The sequence below is a fragment of the Sinocyclocheilus grahami genome, unplaced genomic scaffold, assembly GCF_001515645.1.
Source record: "Sinocyclocheilus grahami isolate Dianchi unplaced genomic scaffold, SAMN03320097.WGS_v1.1 scaffold3.1, whole genome shotgun sequence".
Taxonomy (NCBI): Eukaryota; Metazoa; Chordata; class Actinopteri; order Cypriniformes; family Cyprinidae; genus Sinocyclocheilus; species Sinocyclocheilus grahami.
Genome location: NW_015505182.1, coordinates 5780633 through 5799794, shown reverse-complemented (window position 1 = coordinate 5799794; position 19162 = coordinate 5780633). Strand labels below are relative to the sequence as shown.

General features: G+C 36.1%; 1 pseudogene; it reads right to left on the bottom strand.

Annotated features, from left to right (window-relative positions):
- The window catches only part of LOC107581636 (uncharacterized), a 73266-nt pseudogene extending 55152 nt beyond the window's left edge, over window positions 1-18114 (bottom strand).
- Between the last annotated feature and the right edge of the window lie 1048 nt (window positions 18115-19162).

The following is a 19162-nucleotide window of genomic DNA, read 5'->3' as shown; positions in this document are numbered from 1 at the left end:
GTGCCCATTTGTGACAATCACTGAGATACAGTATATGTTGAGGATTTCAAGATGAAGTTTATCCCTTTAACTTTCACCCCTAAAAGGAGCTAATGAAAAAATATTTAACATAAAATTCTTATTAGTAGACATCTAATAAATAGCCCCAAGCACTTTTTTTTTTAAATTTATGTTTTATATAAAACTCTACCGTATGGTTGAGCTGTCAGTCCATGGTAAATCTTGATTTCAGATAACTATTTATATTAGTAATTTTCAAATAATAAACATTCCTTTAACTTTATTAGTATCTTGGATACATTTCATAACCTTCAGGGTCCACAAAGATAAAAATATATATTTAAGCATCTCTATAATATATATATATATATACATAGACGTATGGCAATATATATGTTATATGATGTCCTTTACAGACATAAACCGTACGGTCACGCATGATTTTGGATAATTATGGTAAATAAACATTTTTGCATTTCTCATATATTTTGCTATATTTCTTTACCCTGTTCTTTACCCTCTACCCTATTCCCAACAACATTATGGTTTCATCCTTACTTCCTTGATTGCTTGACCCTATTATCTGATGACTGACCAGCACCATTCTCCCTTCTGTGTGACTGACTGAAGTTTGTAAACTGCTGCTGTCACTTGAAAACGGGAAATTCCCAAACCCCCCATGGTAACAGCAGACACAGATGGGGCAGTACAGCTGTGGAAAGATTGCTCTCTCATCTCTTCCTTTAGATAGATTTATTCCCTATCAAATTAAACTCAACCATACAGTAGAGATATCAGTTAAAGGGTTAAAATGGTTTTATGCAGCTGCTGGTTTGTTAACCTGGTTACTGTAATGAATGAAGCTGTCATGACATCCCCTCACAGACCCCACTTCAACATGTAGCAGGGATACTGGGACACACTCAGTCATTACTCTATGACAAGAGATGAACCGTGAGCGCTTGAGAGGGGATGTATTACACATCTCCCCATGGGGTCGGAATTAGATTAATTTGAGCCAGGGCCGGGTTTGAAGAGATCCTTTCTGTGAATTAAGATGGAAATGGATTCCTTTTATGAGTGGGCGTAAAAATTCATTGTGATACAGAGCTGATCTGAAGTCTGGTACTGAATCTCTGCGTGAAGTGATGAATGTCCTCCTGGTCTTTTGAAGGAGCGAGACACAAAGCATCACAATAAAGTCAAACAACAAATTAGATAGTTTAATTTTCATGTTTTGTATTAAAAATTGGATGTTCATCGGGTCAACAAAGAAAACAAATAAAAGGGAAACAATTGCAATTGACTACTTGTAGACAAGACATTTGTTTATGCATTCACTGTGGTCTCACTCAATATTAAATTAACATTTTTGTTTTGTATGCAGTTACAGTATAGGTTTGCCTGATTATTTACTTACTTGCTGGAAGAAGTATTTTATGTTCACCAAGGCTGCATTTATTTGATTAAAAATACAAACTAAAAATAGTAACATTGAAAGATATTATTACAATTTAAAATAAAGGTTTTCTCATTTAATTTAATGTTTAAAAATGTAATGTATTCCTGTGACGGTGAAGCTGAATTTTCAGCAGCCATTACTCTTCAGTGTCACATGATCCTTCAGAAATCATTCTAATATGCTGATTTGGTGGTGTTGTTTTATTTGATAAATAAAAAGTTAAAAAGAACAAAATTTATTTGAAACAGAAATCTTTTGTAACATTACAAATGTCTTTACTCTAACTTTTGATCAATTTAATGCGCCATTGCAGAGTAAAAAAATAAATAAAATAATAATAATAATAATAATAATAATAATAATAATAAATACATAAATATGACTGACCCCAAACATTTGATTGGTAGTATACTATCAATGTATAATTATAACCTTTATAAAATTACATTACATAAAAAGCTATTTAAAAAAATACTAGAATGAGTAGCAGGGTGCAAGGACCCCCCCCCCCACAGTACAAAGGCTGTTATTCCTGCTGGTTTCCTTGAAATGGCCATTTGGAAACAGACACAGGGACAGATGGGACTGGCAGACTATTTGGCAACTGAATGAATGAAAGAAAGAAAGAAAGAAAGAAAGAAAGAAAGAAAGAAAGAAAGAAAGAAAGAAAGAAAGTTATTAGGCAGGTTAGTAATTATTAAGTAGATATAGTGTTCTTCGCTTGGGTTATGCTTTATGGGGCATAAAGATTTCCGTTCAGGTCTGCTGCTTATTAACACGATGCACAAAGTTTTCTTATTAGCATCTGTTAGGCTGTGAATTCTGAGAGGTGTCTCGTTTCCAAGGTCTCAGTCACATGACAACCAGTTTCTCATTATGCTGTACACAGTTCATTAAACTCTCTCTCTCTCTCTCACATACACATACAGATACACAATACTATTATCCACACAGAATTATTATTAAAGCTAATTCAAAATTATCACAAGCACTTCCAGTGATACACACCTATTGGATTTTCATTATTAAGAGAGGTCCGTGACCGACCAAGGTGAACGTGCGTGGCCGGTGGGTTATTGAGAGCTGCGTTCTCATTGGTCGAAGGGAAATTCACAGTGCTCTCCTCCCCTCATATCTTGCCCATGACTGTCATACTCGCTCTGCCATCTGTGAGACCCCAGCAGCTGGACAGTAAAACGATTGCTCATAAAAACACCTTCTGCTCTCACTTTCCTCTCTCTCATCCCTCTGTCACCTTCTTTCTCTCTTTTTCGTATGTTTCACTTTCTCGTCTCACTCCACACGTCAACTATGCTGAGGCACAATCCCTAGAATCGACCCACAAACTAATTGGCACAGTGCGATGGTAACTCATGGATTGAGATGAAAGGTGTTCCTTTAAAAAATATTATATTATAAAAAAAAAATTATATTACAAAAAAAAAAAATAAAATAAATAAAAAAAATATATATATATATCTTAATCATATATCATAAGAATCATGTGACACTGAAGACTGGAGATATGACGCTGAAAATTAGGCTTTGCCATAACAGGAATAAAATATATTTTAAAATATATCAAAATAGAAAATTTTTATGTATTTTTTTATCAAATGAATAGAGCCTTGGTGTGCATAAGAGATTTCTTTAAAAAAAAAAAATTCTTTCAAACTGGGCAAGGTGTACGAACACTTCCTTTCCCAGAATGCATTATATGTTGAATTTATTTATTTATTTACTTGTATTTCAAATATTTTGTTTGCCATTCTAATTCAACTTTCTGTGAGGTGCGGCGTGTTCAATTCAAAATTCAATTCATGCATTCAATTCTTGAAAGGGAACCAGTTCTTCAATTCTGAATATTGCCCAACACTAACAATACATTTCCCAATCCAGGATCCATCTGTTTAAAACCGAATAGCAAATAAATAGCCAGGTTTGGTTTTCTTGAGCAGTCAGTGATATCGAGAGGTTTTAAAAGCAATTAGACCTGCCATTTTGAATCAGTTTCAACTGGATTGAATCTAGACCCGCAGTAGCTAATGCAGGACACGTCTGTGCACATGACCCTCTCTAACTCCACTCAAGACATCCCATATTCATTATGCATTGATTACAGCCTCCTGTTTAATAGACTCATTTACCTCTGTCCCCCTAAAGGACTGTATTGATTTTTATGAAAATGAATTAAATGGGCTGTATTGGTTGCGCCCCATGGCAGAATGAAGGTTTTGCAGAATTAAATGGTTCACAATCGCACAATTATGGGAATGACAATTATCTCGCTACATCCATATATTCAAACTTGTTTGCCCTCTGGGTAGAAACAATAGATTACTTCATTAGGCCACGGAAGAGAACTGGCACAAGGGCGGTGACTGTTTTTTTTTCCTTAATTATTTTCTTTTTGTTTCACCAGGCGAAGGTTACATACGTTCTCTCGTTCTGACTTCTCTCTGACAGTTTTATCTGTCTCTACGAGGTCTATGGTTTGCCTGAAAAGGCCTCTAATGTATTAAATGAGTCATTTAGTAATGCGGTAGAGGATCGTGGTGATTCATTCTAATGTATTCAACCTCAGAGATGTCCTTGTTGTGTGAGGAATTATCGCTGTCTCAGGGATACATAAAGGCATTTGTTCCGCACCTGATTTAATCCATGCAGCCGCTGTAATTATTAGGTGTTAAACTGCTTCAAACAAGTTCACTGATGAATACCAAGGTTCCTGTACACAATGGCGTCAAATGACATCAGATGATCAAAGTTTAAAAATAAATGTATGACTTTTAATTATTAGGTACATTAAGTGAGGGAAATTTTTTGCACCCAGTTGTAGTCGTTGAACTGAGGAGGGCCTTTTCTTCTTTTACCTTTTTCTTAAATGCTCATTGTTCTTTAATATGGAAGACCTCAGAGTAAAAATCAGAGTGAGTTTGAAAGAAAGGGAGTCGCATTGTGAGATATAAAGTCACAATTGAGAGTTATATTTTCTGCACACTCTATATATATATATATATATATATATATATATATATATATATATATATATATATATATGCTTCAGCATAATAGGAGCATTCCTGGATTTTATTGTTTTATTTTTTTTCCATATATTTTTGCGAAAGTAACGAAAGTACTTTCAGAGAGTCATTTTTATCACATATCCAATTTTGTAATGTGTTTAATTAAGCATTAAACAATGGTTGTAGAAATTACAGTTTAGAATTACATTTACAAATTACATTTACGTTGCAATGACTACTTTCATAGCTATCATTATATGTATTTTTATTTTTTACGAAATTTACAGAATATATTTTCACACACACACAAATGCATTGGTTTGTCTCAGTTTTCATTTAGAGAAATAGAACAAAGATTTATATTTGTATGGTGCATTTTCATAGTTCATTAAACATCAAGGGTAAAACAATGAAATCTGTCATAAAGAAAGCAAGTAAACAAAGAAATTTAACTTTCATATAATAAACATAAAAACACTAAAATCGTTAGTTTTATCAACCCTTGGAACTTAAAAAATGCCCCAACTTGAATAAACACCCAATTGTACTACATACATAACCTTTTTATATTTTCACTCTGACATAACAACGGGTTTTCCACAGGTGTGTTTATATATCTAATAACATAAAATATTCTTTAATCCGTAGATGAAGCTGATACCAATTCAAAGACCCCGTTGTGACATATGCCACAACGTCATCCCACCGCAGAGCCTTTTAGATGTATTGATTCAATTAAGACTGCCATATTACCCCTGGGTACGCATAAAATGTTTAATATTCACATGGGAGAGGGGGTGTATGATAAACAATACGTCAAACACGCGTGCAAAGCTTTCTCGTGCTCCCACACACACCTATAATTTCAAGTATGATCGGTTTAAAGAGAGATGCATTCATAACCAACAGTAGCCCGCAGCCAAATCTTGACAATCCATATGAGAATATGCTTGCATTTGATATTTACAGTGCACGACAAAGGTGTTTGTGGCTGTCAGCTGCATTACCTGAAGATGTTTAATGCTTGTGACAGTCCAATTAGTCAACAGTGAACAGGTATATAATTGTTTTTTGAGCCTTATCAAATTAAGTTCTCCCCTAATCTCTTTGGCTGTATTGATTGCACTGAGCAGGAACAAACAGGCAGCCAATGGTGAACTACTCCGGAGCAGGAAAAGGTGCTTGTTCCTCCAGCACCCATAGCGCCTGTCTGGCCCGTGCTGATTTCTATCTCTCCAACAACAGATAAACCCCAAGGCCTCTCGAAATGGAGAGAGAAAGTGAAAACTCGTACTGACGCCCAGACCTCCAAAGGGCAAAACAACATCCAGGAATTTGAGAGCCTCACCTGTGCTTCAGCGTTTAATTTCGTACTGTATTTTTAACAGTTGTTTACCCCGCTAGCCTCGAGCGATCTCTGTCTTAACGGCGTACAACTTGCCACCCGCTGACATTCAGCATCTGAAGATCGCATCTCATGTAAATATTCATGTAGACTTATGCATGCACAACAATCACCATATTCATGCACAATTAAAGAGTATTGTTGTTGGGATGAACCTGATCAGGTGTGTACATGACCAGATAAGCCTGATCGGCTTACATCTCAATTGATCAGCATTATTCGTTATTAGACTATTGTTGAGTTATTCGCGTGGACGGAGGCGATTTTTACAGCAGACACAAGCACCATATTAATACACAGTCTTCGCCCACACTTAATAAACATGTTGTTTGAGTTGTCCTCCATCTCCACCTAATGCATTACCCACGATTCCTGTTTTTGAGACAAATCACTCATTCGTGACCCATTCGTGACCCATCACTGACATTGTAATCCTCAGATTGCAAAAATTCATTAATAGTGTCGGTGACTAATGCAGAGCGCCCTAACGCCAAATAAATTGCAGGGAAATGAGAAACCAGTGGCGGAGAAGGTTCAAAGACAATTAGCGGGTGTCAAAGCAACGAGGCGGTGGCACATGACAGCTGAGGTGAGGGTGAATCACCTTTGATGGGTTTTTTTCCTCATTTAATGCAGTTTTTGCCTGGACCCTCCTCCTCACATGTTTCTTTGAAGAAATACAGCACTTTAAAAAAAATTATTAATTTTATCCAAGCGTAATATGTAGAGACAACATTTGTAGGTTGATTTCCCTAAAGAAAAGTATGAACACGTATCTCTGTGGTGTTATGAAAAAATTGCTCTGTTTATTTGAATATCCCGACCAGCAACAATGGCTCATCCAATGACGAGAGTTTGGGGGCGAGACTGTCTGTTTGGCTGACCAGTGGTAGAAGGGGGGAGTTTTCCAAAAAAACCTTTGAAAACATATGCATTTAAAACACTTTTGCTTTGAACAAATGCCATGAACTTGAAGGCAAATGTTGCAGATTTCCAGAAGAAGCTGAGAGGATGGAGTGAGCTGAGATTAAAGCAAGAGATGAAGAGAAACACAAAGAGAAATGTAATAAATTTAGAAGGGTAGAATGAAAAGAACTGTATTGGTACACTGTAGTTCTTCACCTTTTTTTTTTTTGCTTTAATTTACTCTGTCTCCACTCTCTTTTATATTTTTTCCCTCTTCTTTTCCTTTTTTTCACCAAATGTTCTACCTATAATTTCTCTGACCTTTTATCCCTTTGTAGAACCCCTTTTAACCGTAGCAAAGCCACTAGCACACATGCCCTTGTTATTTTATAAAACTGCAGCAACTGTAGTGATAAAAGACATGGTAAGACCTCAAAGGCCTGTCGCACGAAATCAGTTTCAGTTTTTACATAAAGTTTTAAGTTTGTGTTTATTTTGAGTGAACTATGCGTTTTTGGAGCAGATTTTATTGTAGATTAGAGGTCGCAAACCCAAACTGAACCAATCAGCTGTGAGCAAAGTGACATATATCTGATGCAATAAAGCCACTCCCCCGTATCTCTTGCTTCAAAGTAAAGCAGTTTACACTAAAATAATTTTAGAGACAAATTTGCCCATCTTTTGCTGCTTATTATTTATTATATTCATATTGTATGAACTGTAATTATTTATAATTCATATAATATATTCAAATAATTACTACATAAACTAGCAACTCATATTAAACCTTCCATTTAAATTAATTAAAATATATACATATAAATACATGTTAGTGTATAAAGCTTTTAAAATGACTCAACTTTGTTCTCTTTTGAGCTCTTTGTGAAAGTATATAAATTGTTCAATTAAGTTGATTAATTTGCATAGTCAGATATTTTCTTTCTGCTGTCTTCTCAAACTTTTGCTACAGCAACAGTGTTTATTCCTGCCTTGTAAATGCATTTTAATTCAGTATATTTTTAATAACAACATCTCTTAATCTTCAGCAGAGAAGTGAATTGTGCAGACTCAATGTTCAAAGTCAATCACAAACTCTCAATCAAACTCTAGGTTGACAGAGAACATTTATATCAAGATTTGTGAGCTCGCTGAACTGATCTAAACCAGGTTGGATATATTGGGTTTTATCAACTCTAAACCTACTCTGTAACTGAGAGTTTGTTCAGCTAGCTTCATCCAACAGGCCACTGAACTATAGGTATGAACTTTAAAGAGTTAGTTCACCCAAAAATGAAAATTAGCCCATGTTTTACTCACCCGCAAGGCATCCTAGGTGTATATGACTTTTAGACGAATCCAATCGGAGCAATATTAAAAACTGTCCTTGCTCTTCCAAGCTCTATAATGACAGTGGGCGGTTTTTTTTCAGTCTAAAAGTAGTCAAATAAAGCGCATCCATCCATAATAAAACGTGTCTCACATGGCTCCGGGGGGTAAATAAAGGTCTCCTGTAGCGGATCGATGCGTTTTTGTAAGAAAAATATCCATATTTAAAATGTGATAAACATTTTTCTCTCACTTCCACTAACTGTTATATGTGCAAGCTGTTCAGAGCGGATGACGTAGGACGTATGTATATATACTGTAACTCTGATTGGATTCGTCTGAAAGAAGAAAGTCATATACACCTAGGATGCCTTGAGGGTGAGTAAAACATAGTTTTTGGGTGAACTAACCCTTTATAACAACAATAAGAAAACGTTACAAAATGTTAAATTAATAATTAAATGAATTTTAACCATAATAAGCGGAATAAAGAAATGGCATCATAATGACACAGACTGGCTGATGACAAAGGAACAATATAATATAAATACACACACATGCATGTATATATTTAAGAAAAAATGTGTTGTTTATATATAAAAAAATATGTATAATATAAATATGAATATAAATATATATTGTATATGTGTGTATTTATATATACATAATAAATATACACAGTACACACATATATTTTGTTAACAAAAATGTTTATTTTGGATGCGATTAATCACGATTAATCGGTTGACCTCTCTCTCTCTCTCTCACTTTTGTTACTCTGTGGGATGAATTGACACATACACATAATAAGAGGCGGTGTGAGTGTGTGTATTTGTGTGTTTTGTGTCTCCTTGGGTGATATATGAATGCAGTGGTGCAGATCAAAACAATTATTTCCTTGGTCAGGCTATGCTTGACATAAAAAAGCTCCAGAAGATTCATTCAGTCTGCGTAATTAATAATGCTGTAAAAAAAAGTGTACTCCTGAACCCCGTTTTCCTATGGGAGAGGGGCGTTAATAATTTTTCTCCTTAATTAGTGGTCTGAAATTGTATCTGATTAACTTGCAAAACCTCCCATTGGCTCATTAAATTTGGACTCCGATCTGCAGCGATCTTAATACATTGCACCAGTGACCAATCACTGAATAATTTACAATATTAAACAAGAATGACAAGCCTGATATCAGTTGCTGTAAATGTATTTCCCTGCCATCTGACTGATGTACCAGTGATTCAGCACTGGGATTTTATATTAGCCTGTCAATGACAATTTACTCCACAATGCAGACGCAGTGGTTGTTAAACATGCAGAGAATGTGACACGCTGTCACAAACTGTTTACACTTTTGGAGCTTTGCTGTGAACAGATGTCAGTGCCAAAACTTTTTATTTGGTTAATTATTCAAAAGAGCATTTAGCAAGAGGTCACCACATGTTCTGTGCATCTCTTGCCAGGTTAGAAATGTCCTGATAAGTTTTTAAGAGTTTTAGCACACATATTTTAGCACGCACACTATAAAAATGCTTAGTCATTTAACCCAAAATGTGTTTTTTTTGTCCAGCAGTAGTAACATCTAAATTAATGCCTTTATTTGAGTGAAAGGAAAAATTTAGTATTATTGAGCGTATATATAACAAATCATTACAGAAAATGGCTGTTAAATATATTTTTTAAATTGTATTTGCATCTTTAAATGTTTTTATAGTAACCCAATGTAATTTGATCTGCTCAATGTTTTTTTTTTTTCTTTGACTTTCTTCATACAGTCAGCTTACATGATTTCCATTTTCTAGCCTAACAGTTTTTTTTTTTTTTATGGCCTGTACAGTCAGTTAGTTCACCATTTAAATACCAGCCACAAGATTATTCCCATCAAACTGAAGAGCTAATTTATTGTGTTTACACACGTTCTGCTGTCTTTCAGCTGGAGACATACAGTGGTGGAGGGAGGAAAAAAAGCAACCCCTTTCAAAGCACATTGATTTTTGGATCTTTGGAGATGGCCCCTCTCGGCCGCTCTTTAAACAGCTCGTGCTCACATTCAAGTCTCTCTTCGCCGCTGAGAGGGATATGTGACACTTCTACCCAGCATTCCCGCTTTCCGTCTCACCTCAGAAAGGCAGGTTCAAAACCATTTCACAGCGAGAGAGGGGGTTAATGGCATGGCTCTCAGCTGGTCTCTCAGGGCAGACACTGAATGGCTCAGTTGACACAACTCTCATCTCTCCCAAGTGGCTGAAACAATCTGTTGGGAGGATATTTGAGGGCTAAATCAAGTTATCATTGTGCTGCCGCCTCTCTGTAAAATTTGGGCGGCGTGAAACTAAAATGGCAGATTTTAGCGGGGGCTGGTGGGACAGAGAGGTCTGGAGGTGTTTCTCTGTGGGTACAAGGAGTTATGCCGGCGCTGAGTGAACTTCAGTCATCTATTTGTCCAGGCTAGAGTGATGAGAGGATTGGCTGTGTGAGGGAGGAGAAGAAATAGCTTTCAAATCTATTTACCTCTAGGTGTGAAAAATAAATGGAAGTGAGAGACAAAGGAGAGAAAGGCAGCGTGAGGTGTGAATGAATCTGAAACGTAACGTGCCGTTAGGAGCGTGCTGTAAGAAAACACACTCTAAGTACCTAGAGCACATTATGAAAGTAATGAATCATTTAGGATGATTGTGAATTAGTTTTCAGTAATAGAGTGGAATTTCATTGTGTCTCAGATTGGAAAGGTACCTTGGACTGTTATTCTTTTGTCAAACTGCACAAAAACATCATTTCAGGAGGCTTTTTTGGGAATTATGAAACTGTAAGACTTAAATTGTGAGTTGAACTCAAGAACCATATAAGAATGATTCTTGAATGAATCATTCAAATTGATTTTGTGAACTTAATTAGCTAGTTTGACTCAAATCTGACTCATTTCATTTTCACAGAATTTTCATTTTTAGTTGAACTTTTCCATTTATTCCTATAAGATATAATGCAATTTATAGCATGCTAGCTCTCCAGCTCTGTTCACATGAGAGCATCCTGCTCTCCAGATCAGTTTCATTAAATATAATTTGATTAATTTTCCTTTATTAAAATGCTTGCTGATAATGTGCATCTTTATTTATAATTTATCTTCTCCAAAGTAAATCCAGAAAGTTCATATTCAGTTTTTTGTTTTTGTCCTCGTACAACTAAAATCAATGCCAAAAAGCCTACATTAATCGACGCCTTGGAATTATAGGGTTCTATCTGACATTTTTATCAAAATTGAGATATTCACATTCTTATTCTGTGACAACTTATTTACATTATGTGAGGCTTCTTTTGTAAGCGGTGTACATTTTGGGCCTTTTTTTAGAGAACAAAAATGGCTCTATCTACAGAAGTCTGTGGAAGGCAAAAACTTTAAATCTCAATATCTCAAAACTGCTCAGAATGCAGATAGAACCTTATAATTCCAAGGCGGTGATTTATTGACAGAGGAGTGTTATGGCAGCTCTAGCAGATTGTCATGGCAATATGAGTCTTTATGGTTTTCCTATGTACTTTTTTTTTTTCCCCAGTCAAAGAAAATAACAAATCTAAGATGACATCTTCTTAATATTACTGTCTCAAAAAGTCTTACAACTGTGATAAAAGAAATTCTTAAAATAGTCTAGATTTGGCACTGTGCTGAGTGTGAATAAAGAATGAGAATGACAATGATTAATTTATTTCATATCGCAGATCTGGGATGAAAGAAGAGTGATGGCGGGTCAGGTTGGGTGTTTTGAGTGTAATAGAGACAGACTTTTGACCGCTTCAGGGATCTGGGGCCATTATTGGAAGAATGGCGGCAGGTCACAGTCACCTCAACTCTTATAAGAGCGCTTTATGAAAAAAGAGCAATGCCAGAGGAACCTCTGGCTGAAGAGGTTAAAGTGACCCCTGAAAAAAGACAGAACTCTGATGATTGTTCTTTTTTTTATCATTTTGATGAGCATTTAGAAGCTGCATACCTACACATACTATCAAAAAATAATTTTCCAGATTACAAATTTGTGTCATTTTTGAATACATACTTCTGTTTCATAAATAGTGTGCTGTGTTAATGATATCAAATATATGTGCTTGTTTATTTATTTTAAAATCTACATCCATGTGAGGAATTACAGTATTCATATCCTGCAATGTATTTGTTTCAGAATTACATGGTATAACACAGTGGTTATCAATTTCCACATATTATTGTAGAATGACAGATAAAGTGACACCACTGTTGCAAGGATGCATGGTAAAGTAATGGTAAAGGCTTTTACATTGGTAGAAAGAAAAAAAAAAAATATATATATATATATATATATATATTACAATTATAATTAATTATAATTAATTAAAATACAATTATTTTTGATCAAATGCAGCCTTGATGAAAATAAGGAATTTCTGTTCAAAACATCTTTAAAAAGTCTTACCAACCCAAAACGTCTGTTTTTATTTAAATACTTTAAGTAAATTTTATTTCAGCTTTATGGCAATTTGTTTTGAATCATGAACAAGACAACACTATCAACTGAAGAACATCTGGCTCTTATTGTTCTGTTATTTCATAATTTTTATAGTATAAATACATATTAAATTATTTGAATGATTGAAAATGACCTTAAAAAACTAAACTAATAAATAAAATATGATAAATAATATGTAAATAAATAGAATACAATGCTTTGCAGGAATTATATTAAAGGTTTAATTCACCTTAAACTACATTTTGGTCATTTACTATTCTTTATGTCTTTCCAGTCCTGTAAGCCATTTTTTTTTTTTTTACTCTGGAACAGAAAAGGAGATGTCTAATGGAAGATGGATGAGAGGATGGTAATTTTGTCTCCAAAAAGAACTAAGAAAAACTATAAAAGTAGTCTATACTAATATTACTTCAGTCAGTAGCAACAATACAAGACACAAATCATCTACGGTCAAGATGGTTTGTAATTTGTTATGTCTTCCGTCTTGAACACACTCCACACTCCACACTCCAAGTCTCTCTTTTGTGCCAAGCTGAGGAAAGATTATGAAATGTGCTTTACGTGGCCTCCAAAGCGGCTTTTATGTTTGGCACAGATGAAATGCCCTGTTCTTGTACACCCTCCTCTGAGTTCAAGATCCACAATCAAATGAGAAGATGTTCTATCTAAAGGTAGGGGATTAAATTCTAGTCTTTGCATTTTAAGAGCTCTCCTTTTTGTCACACTACACTGCTTTGTAACATATGCAGTGTTTCATCTCTTGGCTGTGGTTCAGGTCCTTTGGAGTATTACTTGCTTCTTCCATTAACATAAGAAAAATCACAGGTTTTTGGTTTGATAACTAACAATGGTGGAATGAAAATAAGAATGCTTTGCGTCTGCTGTAGTGTAATTCAGTCAGATCAGTTATATAACAACATGCTAAGAGTATATGCAAAAGGTACACAAACTTTTCTTAGATTAATGTATATTATCCATAACCTTATTTACTAGCTGTTTCTTGTGGCAGCTTTTATCCAAAGCAACTTTCAGTATACATTTCATAATGTCTTGCTTTCTCTGGGAATCGAACCCATGAACTAGGTACTGCTAGCGCCATGCACCACTGTTTGAGCTACAGGAAGGCGTTTTAAACCTGTGTGACTTTCTTTTGTTTTGTACAGAAGTAGATGTTTTGAAGAAGGTTCATGCTGCTCATTTGCATGCAATGAAGGTAAATTGAGAAAAAAGTTTCATAAAAAGAATAATTTCATATTTCAATAATTATGCACCAGATTAGACATCAATATTAAATTGTAATCAATTTCTGATTCCAGAAAAGTTATATATTGCACAAAACATTTAATGATACTTTGTGGCTTTTGTAGAAGAATAGTTTGATTCAGTCCACAAACACTTTCACTGAATAGAAAAGAGCAGCCAGAACATGCTGCAAAATAACTCTATTTGTGTTCCACAGAAAATAAGAGAGTCATACAGAGTTTGGAACATTTTAAAGGTGAATTAGTGTTATTTTAGTGTTATTTACTGTTATATAATTTATATATAAAGAGTTCAGATGCATCTGAAATGTTCTTCTCAAATGAGCATTTTTCTCAGGCTCCTAGATTTATGCTTAGTTATTTCATTTGCCATTAAAGTTAAATTACTGAACCTACACATGAGAGCCTGAGAAAAATGCTAATTTTAGAATACATTTTCAGATGGCACTTTGAAACTCTTCATATATTTAGCTTTTATAATTCATATATATTTTAGCTTTTATTTTTATATTTTTAGTATCCATTTAATTTTATTATGTTTAAGTTTTAATTTGATATGTGATTTAGTAACTTTTATATTTCTATGCAACTTTAATTTAGTTGAAACTAAAGTTTTAGTCATTTTAGTACTCCGATACTTTTTTTTATTTCAGTCATCATTGTAACATTTTTCGTCAAATATTTATATTTTATTTAATTTTATTTCAGCTTTATTATAATTAAATACTTTTCATAGCTATGTTTTAGTTAAAATAACCACTGAGAAAAAATAATAAATAAAGGATGACAGGTACTCAAATTTGGTTAACTATTGCTATAATACTGTGGCACTCAGTATGAATTCCACTTCTGGCCTGAAGCATATTGCTGCTTTTATACCCGTTTCAGCCTTTGACTTCACCATGATGTGTTTTTATAGCAGTCTCCAGTTTCAGTGACTCTTCTAGCCCTTCCAGGAAGCTTCATTGCGTCGTTCTGAGTGCAAATCCCTGTCGGCCCTTGGCAATGTGTTTATGCCCGGCCTCATTAATTAATGCCGGGCATTGCGCCAGGCTTGTTAATTTGCCATAGACAAGCGGCAGGTAGATTGTGATGCGTACAGGGTCCCATCATGCCCTTTTGCTGAATCGAGGTGAATGTATCAGTGGCGTCAGACCTGAGGTCAAAAGTCAGCGCGCCCCACACTAAAATGGCAGGGCTTTTTTTCTTGCTTAAAAGCAAGGCATGAATTATGCAAATATGCAAATGGCCACAAGGTCAAGTGTCTTGTCCTGTATCTAATGGCCTGTGTTAAAATATGGCAATTACTGATGCTAACATTGTTATTGTTATTGATGACTAAAACAATTGCATAAGCGCCATGACGCACGCACATCGATCGGTTGGCATATTATGAATTGGAAATGAGCTGATGGGGTACAGTCGAGGGGGAAGGAGAGGTGAGAGGTGCGACCCGTTTATCGATGCCATTGTCATTGGCCTGACAGTGTTTTCCGTCACACTGAGTGACAGAATGACATTTCTGAAGGTTAGTCATCCAGCCTGTCTGCGGTTCACCCCTCACACTCGTTGATGATGTCATTTGTCAAATGGATTGACAGGTTTAAAAGGTTGCTTGATTATGGACGGCATAAACACAATGTTGATTAATTCCAGTAGCACTTGATCATTGAATGCCATTAGACTGTGTGAGCTGTGTCTAAATGTATAATTTCAAATGCACACTGGAACTGTTAAAGATATAGCTCACCCAAAAAGGAAAATTTACAGAAACTCACCCTCAGGCCATCCGAGATGTAGATGCATTTGTTTCTTCATCAGAATAGATTTGGAGAAATGTAGCATTACATCACTTGCTCACCAGTGGACCCTCTACAGTGAATGGGTGCCGTCAGTATGAGAGTCTAAACTTCTGATAAAAACTTACAAATACAATAATCCACAACATACAAACACAATAATCCACTGCAGTTCATCAATGACTGTCTTGTGAAGTAAAAAGCTGCTTGTCTGTAATAGTCAAATCCATCACAGACGTTTTTGCTTCTGGCTAAAATACAAGTCATCTCTCCATAATATTGCTTTCACCAGTGAAAAAGTCATCTCGTCAGAATCAGGAGAGAGATATGCACAGATTAAGCACCATTTACAAGTGAAAACAACCCAGAACCGTTTTAATCAAATATGTTGGTGGATTTTGATGTGAGAGGACAACAGGGGATGGACTTCTTTTTTTTTTTAGGAAGCGTTATTATGGATTATGGATAGGTATTTTGCCCAGAAGCAACAGTTTTAATTCAAAATGCCTTGATGCATTTGTTTCTTACCAACATTCAGCATTTAACTTCACAAGATATTAATTGATGGACTGTAGCTGTGTGTGTTACTTGTGGATTATTGTGATGTTTGTATTAGCTGTTTGGACTCATTCTGATGGAACCCATTCACTGCAGATGATCCATTGGTGAGCAAGTGAAGTAATGCTAAATTTCTCCAAATATGTTTTCTGACGAAGAAACAAACTTTTTCTTGGATGGCCTGAGGGTGATTATTGGATGAACTATTGATTTAAGATCAAAAGCTCAATGCTAAAAGAGTGTGACGACCACCCACTGAAATCATTAGTCATTATTAGCAAGTTATGTCAGAATGTAGAGATCCTAATATGGAGCATAGCCTAAAATGTTTATTTTTGTAAAAAACATTCTTTTTGACAATCCACATGTCTAATTTTCATTAGTAGGGATTCACAAATCTAATCCGATGTTATGCTGGTTAAAGCTTTAAAGCTGCGTAGCTGCTCTGCAAATAATTTGTATGTATTTAAGCACAAAAACGCAATTAAAATCCAAATTCCTAAATTAATATTAATGCGCATGCACTTGTTTCTCAGTTTTATTTATTTCTTACAGATGAAGTATGAATATAAAGCTGTGTATGAACAGCTTCTTGTTTATTTAAAGTATCCGTTTATTGAGTTAATTTCTTAAATATAAATTCAAGCAAGCTTTTATAATTATAATTCTTTGAAGCAAGCTTTGTTTCAAATTATTGTGGATCCACAAACCATACACATTATCTTTCTCATTATAACATGCCAGATGTAATGTTTGATTTGATCTGCTTTACAAAACTGTATAAACCTGATCTTTAAATCTAATGTTATTTTTAAATCATAAATAAATGGGGGGGGGGGGGGGGGGGGGGGGGTCTTGCATCAAATATCGATTTAACAGTTCAGCACCACAAGTCTACACATTGGATTATGTTAAACATAAACCACTGTGCAACAGTTTTTCAAGAAATAGTCAATCTCAAAGCATGCCAGGCATATTTTAGGGTCGATTTGTCGATGGCTATTTGTTGGTTGTGTTAAAATAAACCAAATTGATAATTGTAATGCTTTGGCCCATTCTTTTTGTACTGTGCAATGTGATTGCATAAATCAAATGTATTCAATATTTATTCAATATTTAATATAAAAGAATGGTTAATTTGTTATAACGTCAAATGGTTAAGTTTGGTCAAAAATGTTTGCAATAATTGAGTTAGAACGAGAGGCTACGTACGTAACCTAGTTCTGTGAATGAAGTCAACATGCCACAGTATGGGTCAGCCTCGCTAAGGATGAGATGGCAGGAGACGGTATATCAAATTAACCACGCCCCGCTTGCAATCACGTTCTATAAATACAGGTACGAAGTAGCTGGCACATTCTCTTTTGCTGACTAGTGTCAAGTGCACCCCGAGTGACCACGCCATGTGGTTTGTTGACTTCATTCACAGCACTAGGTTACCTACGTAACCCCTCGTTCTATTTAATCTCAGTCAACATGCCACAGTATGGGTCAACTGTGTACCAGATAAGGTCAGGAGGGGAGAAAAACCCAAGCGGGGCAATAAACCCAAGGAAACCAATTCATGCTAACATAACATTTATTAGTTTTCCTGTCATTTACAGTTGAATCAGCGGGTTCATCAGATCATGTCTGTTCCACTGTTAGTAGGACAGTTGATAAGACTGTCGTAGCAACATCCAGAATTGAATTAGAATTAAAATTTGGCAAATGTCATAGATGATGACCAACCAGCTGCTGCACACACATCCTCCAGAGAAGCCCCTCTAACCAATGCCCAGGAGGCAGCCACTCCTCTTGTAGAGTGGGCCACCACTCCATTTGGAGGAGGCATCCCTGCGCTGTGATAGGCTAGCTCTATCATCCTGACCACCCATTTTGCCAGCCTCTGCTTGGACACCGCCTGGCCTTGCACAGAGTCTCCATAAAAGACAAACAGCTGATCGGTATGCCTTATCTGTTGTGTCCATAAATGTATCTTCTCAGTGCCCTGACTGGACAGATTAGATGCCGTCTGGGTGATTCCGCTGAATTGTAAGGAGGTGGATGGAAAGGTTCTAGCACCAAGGGCCTGGAAACAAAGGAACGGGGCAGAACTTTTGGCAGAAATGAGGGGTTTGGAAGAAGTAAAATAGATGTGCCTTTTTCTATAACTGAATAAAAAGACAAAATAAATGCAGTCTTCAATGTGAGAAATTCCATCCCTATTTCATGTAACGGTTCAAAAGGAGGTTCTGTCAGAGCTTTCAAGAAATCTTCCAGATCCCATGAGGGAATTAGCCAAGCTCGAGATGGACACAGTCTGCGAGCGCCCTTCAGATAACGCCTGACAAGAGGTTTAAACCCAACTGTGTAAACTCCATAGCCTTCATGATGATCAGATATAGCAGCTACACACCCTCTCAAGGTTGATTCTGTTACTCCAGTCTCCAGCAGGAATTGGAGAAATGACAGGATTGAATCCACTTCACATAAAATGGGTCTATCTCCATGGACTGACACCATCTAGAAAACCTCTCCCATCTAGAAGCATAAAGCCGCCTTGTAGACTGGGCTTTGACTGCCTGCAAAGTGGTTAGAACTGCTTCTGCAACATTTCTGGCTGACTCCCGTCTAGTGGCCAGATGTGTAACCCGTACTTCCCTGGATTTGGGTGGGAGATCTGACCCTGGGCCTGAGACAGCATGTCCTTTCTGACTGGGAGACACCATGGTGACCCTCCCAGCAAAGGGACAGCAGGACTTTGGCATTCAAAATTCTCACCTTGGCTAAGACTGCAGGCAGAAGTGGGAAAGGAGGAAATGCATACAAGAGTACTGGGGGCCATTCATTTGCCAGAGCATCCACCCCTAGGGGCTCCCTGGGGTCCACCATTGAATACCACAGGGGACAGTGTGTGGTTTCCTGTGTGGCAAAAATATCTAC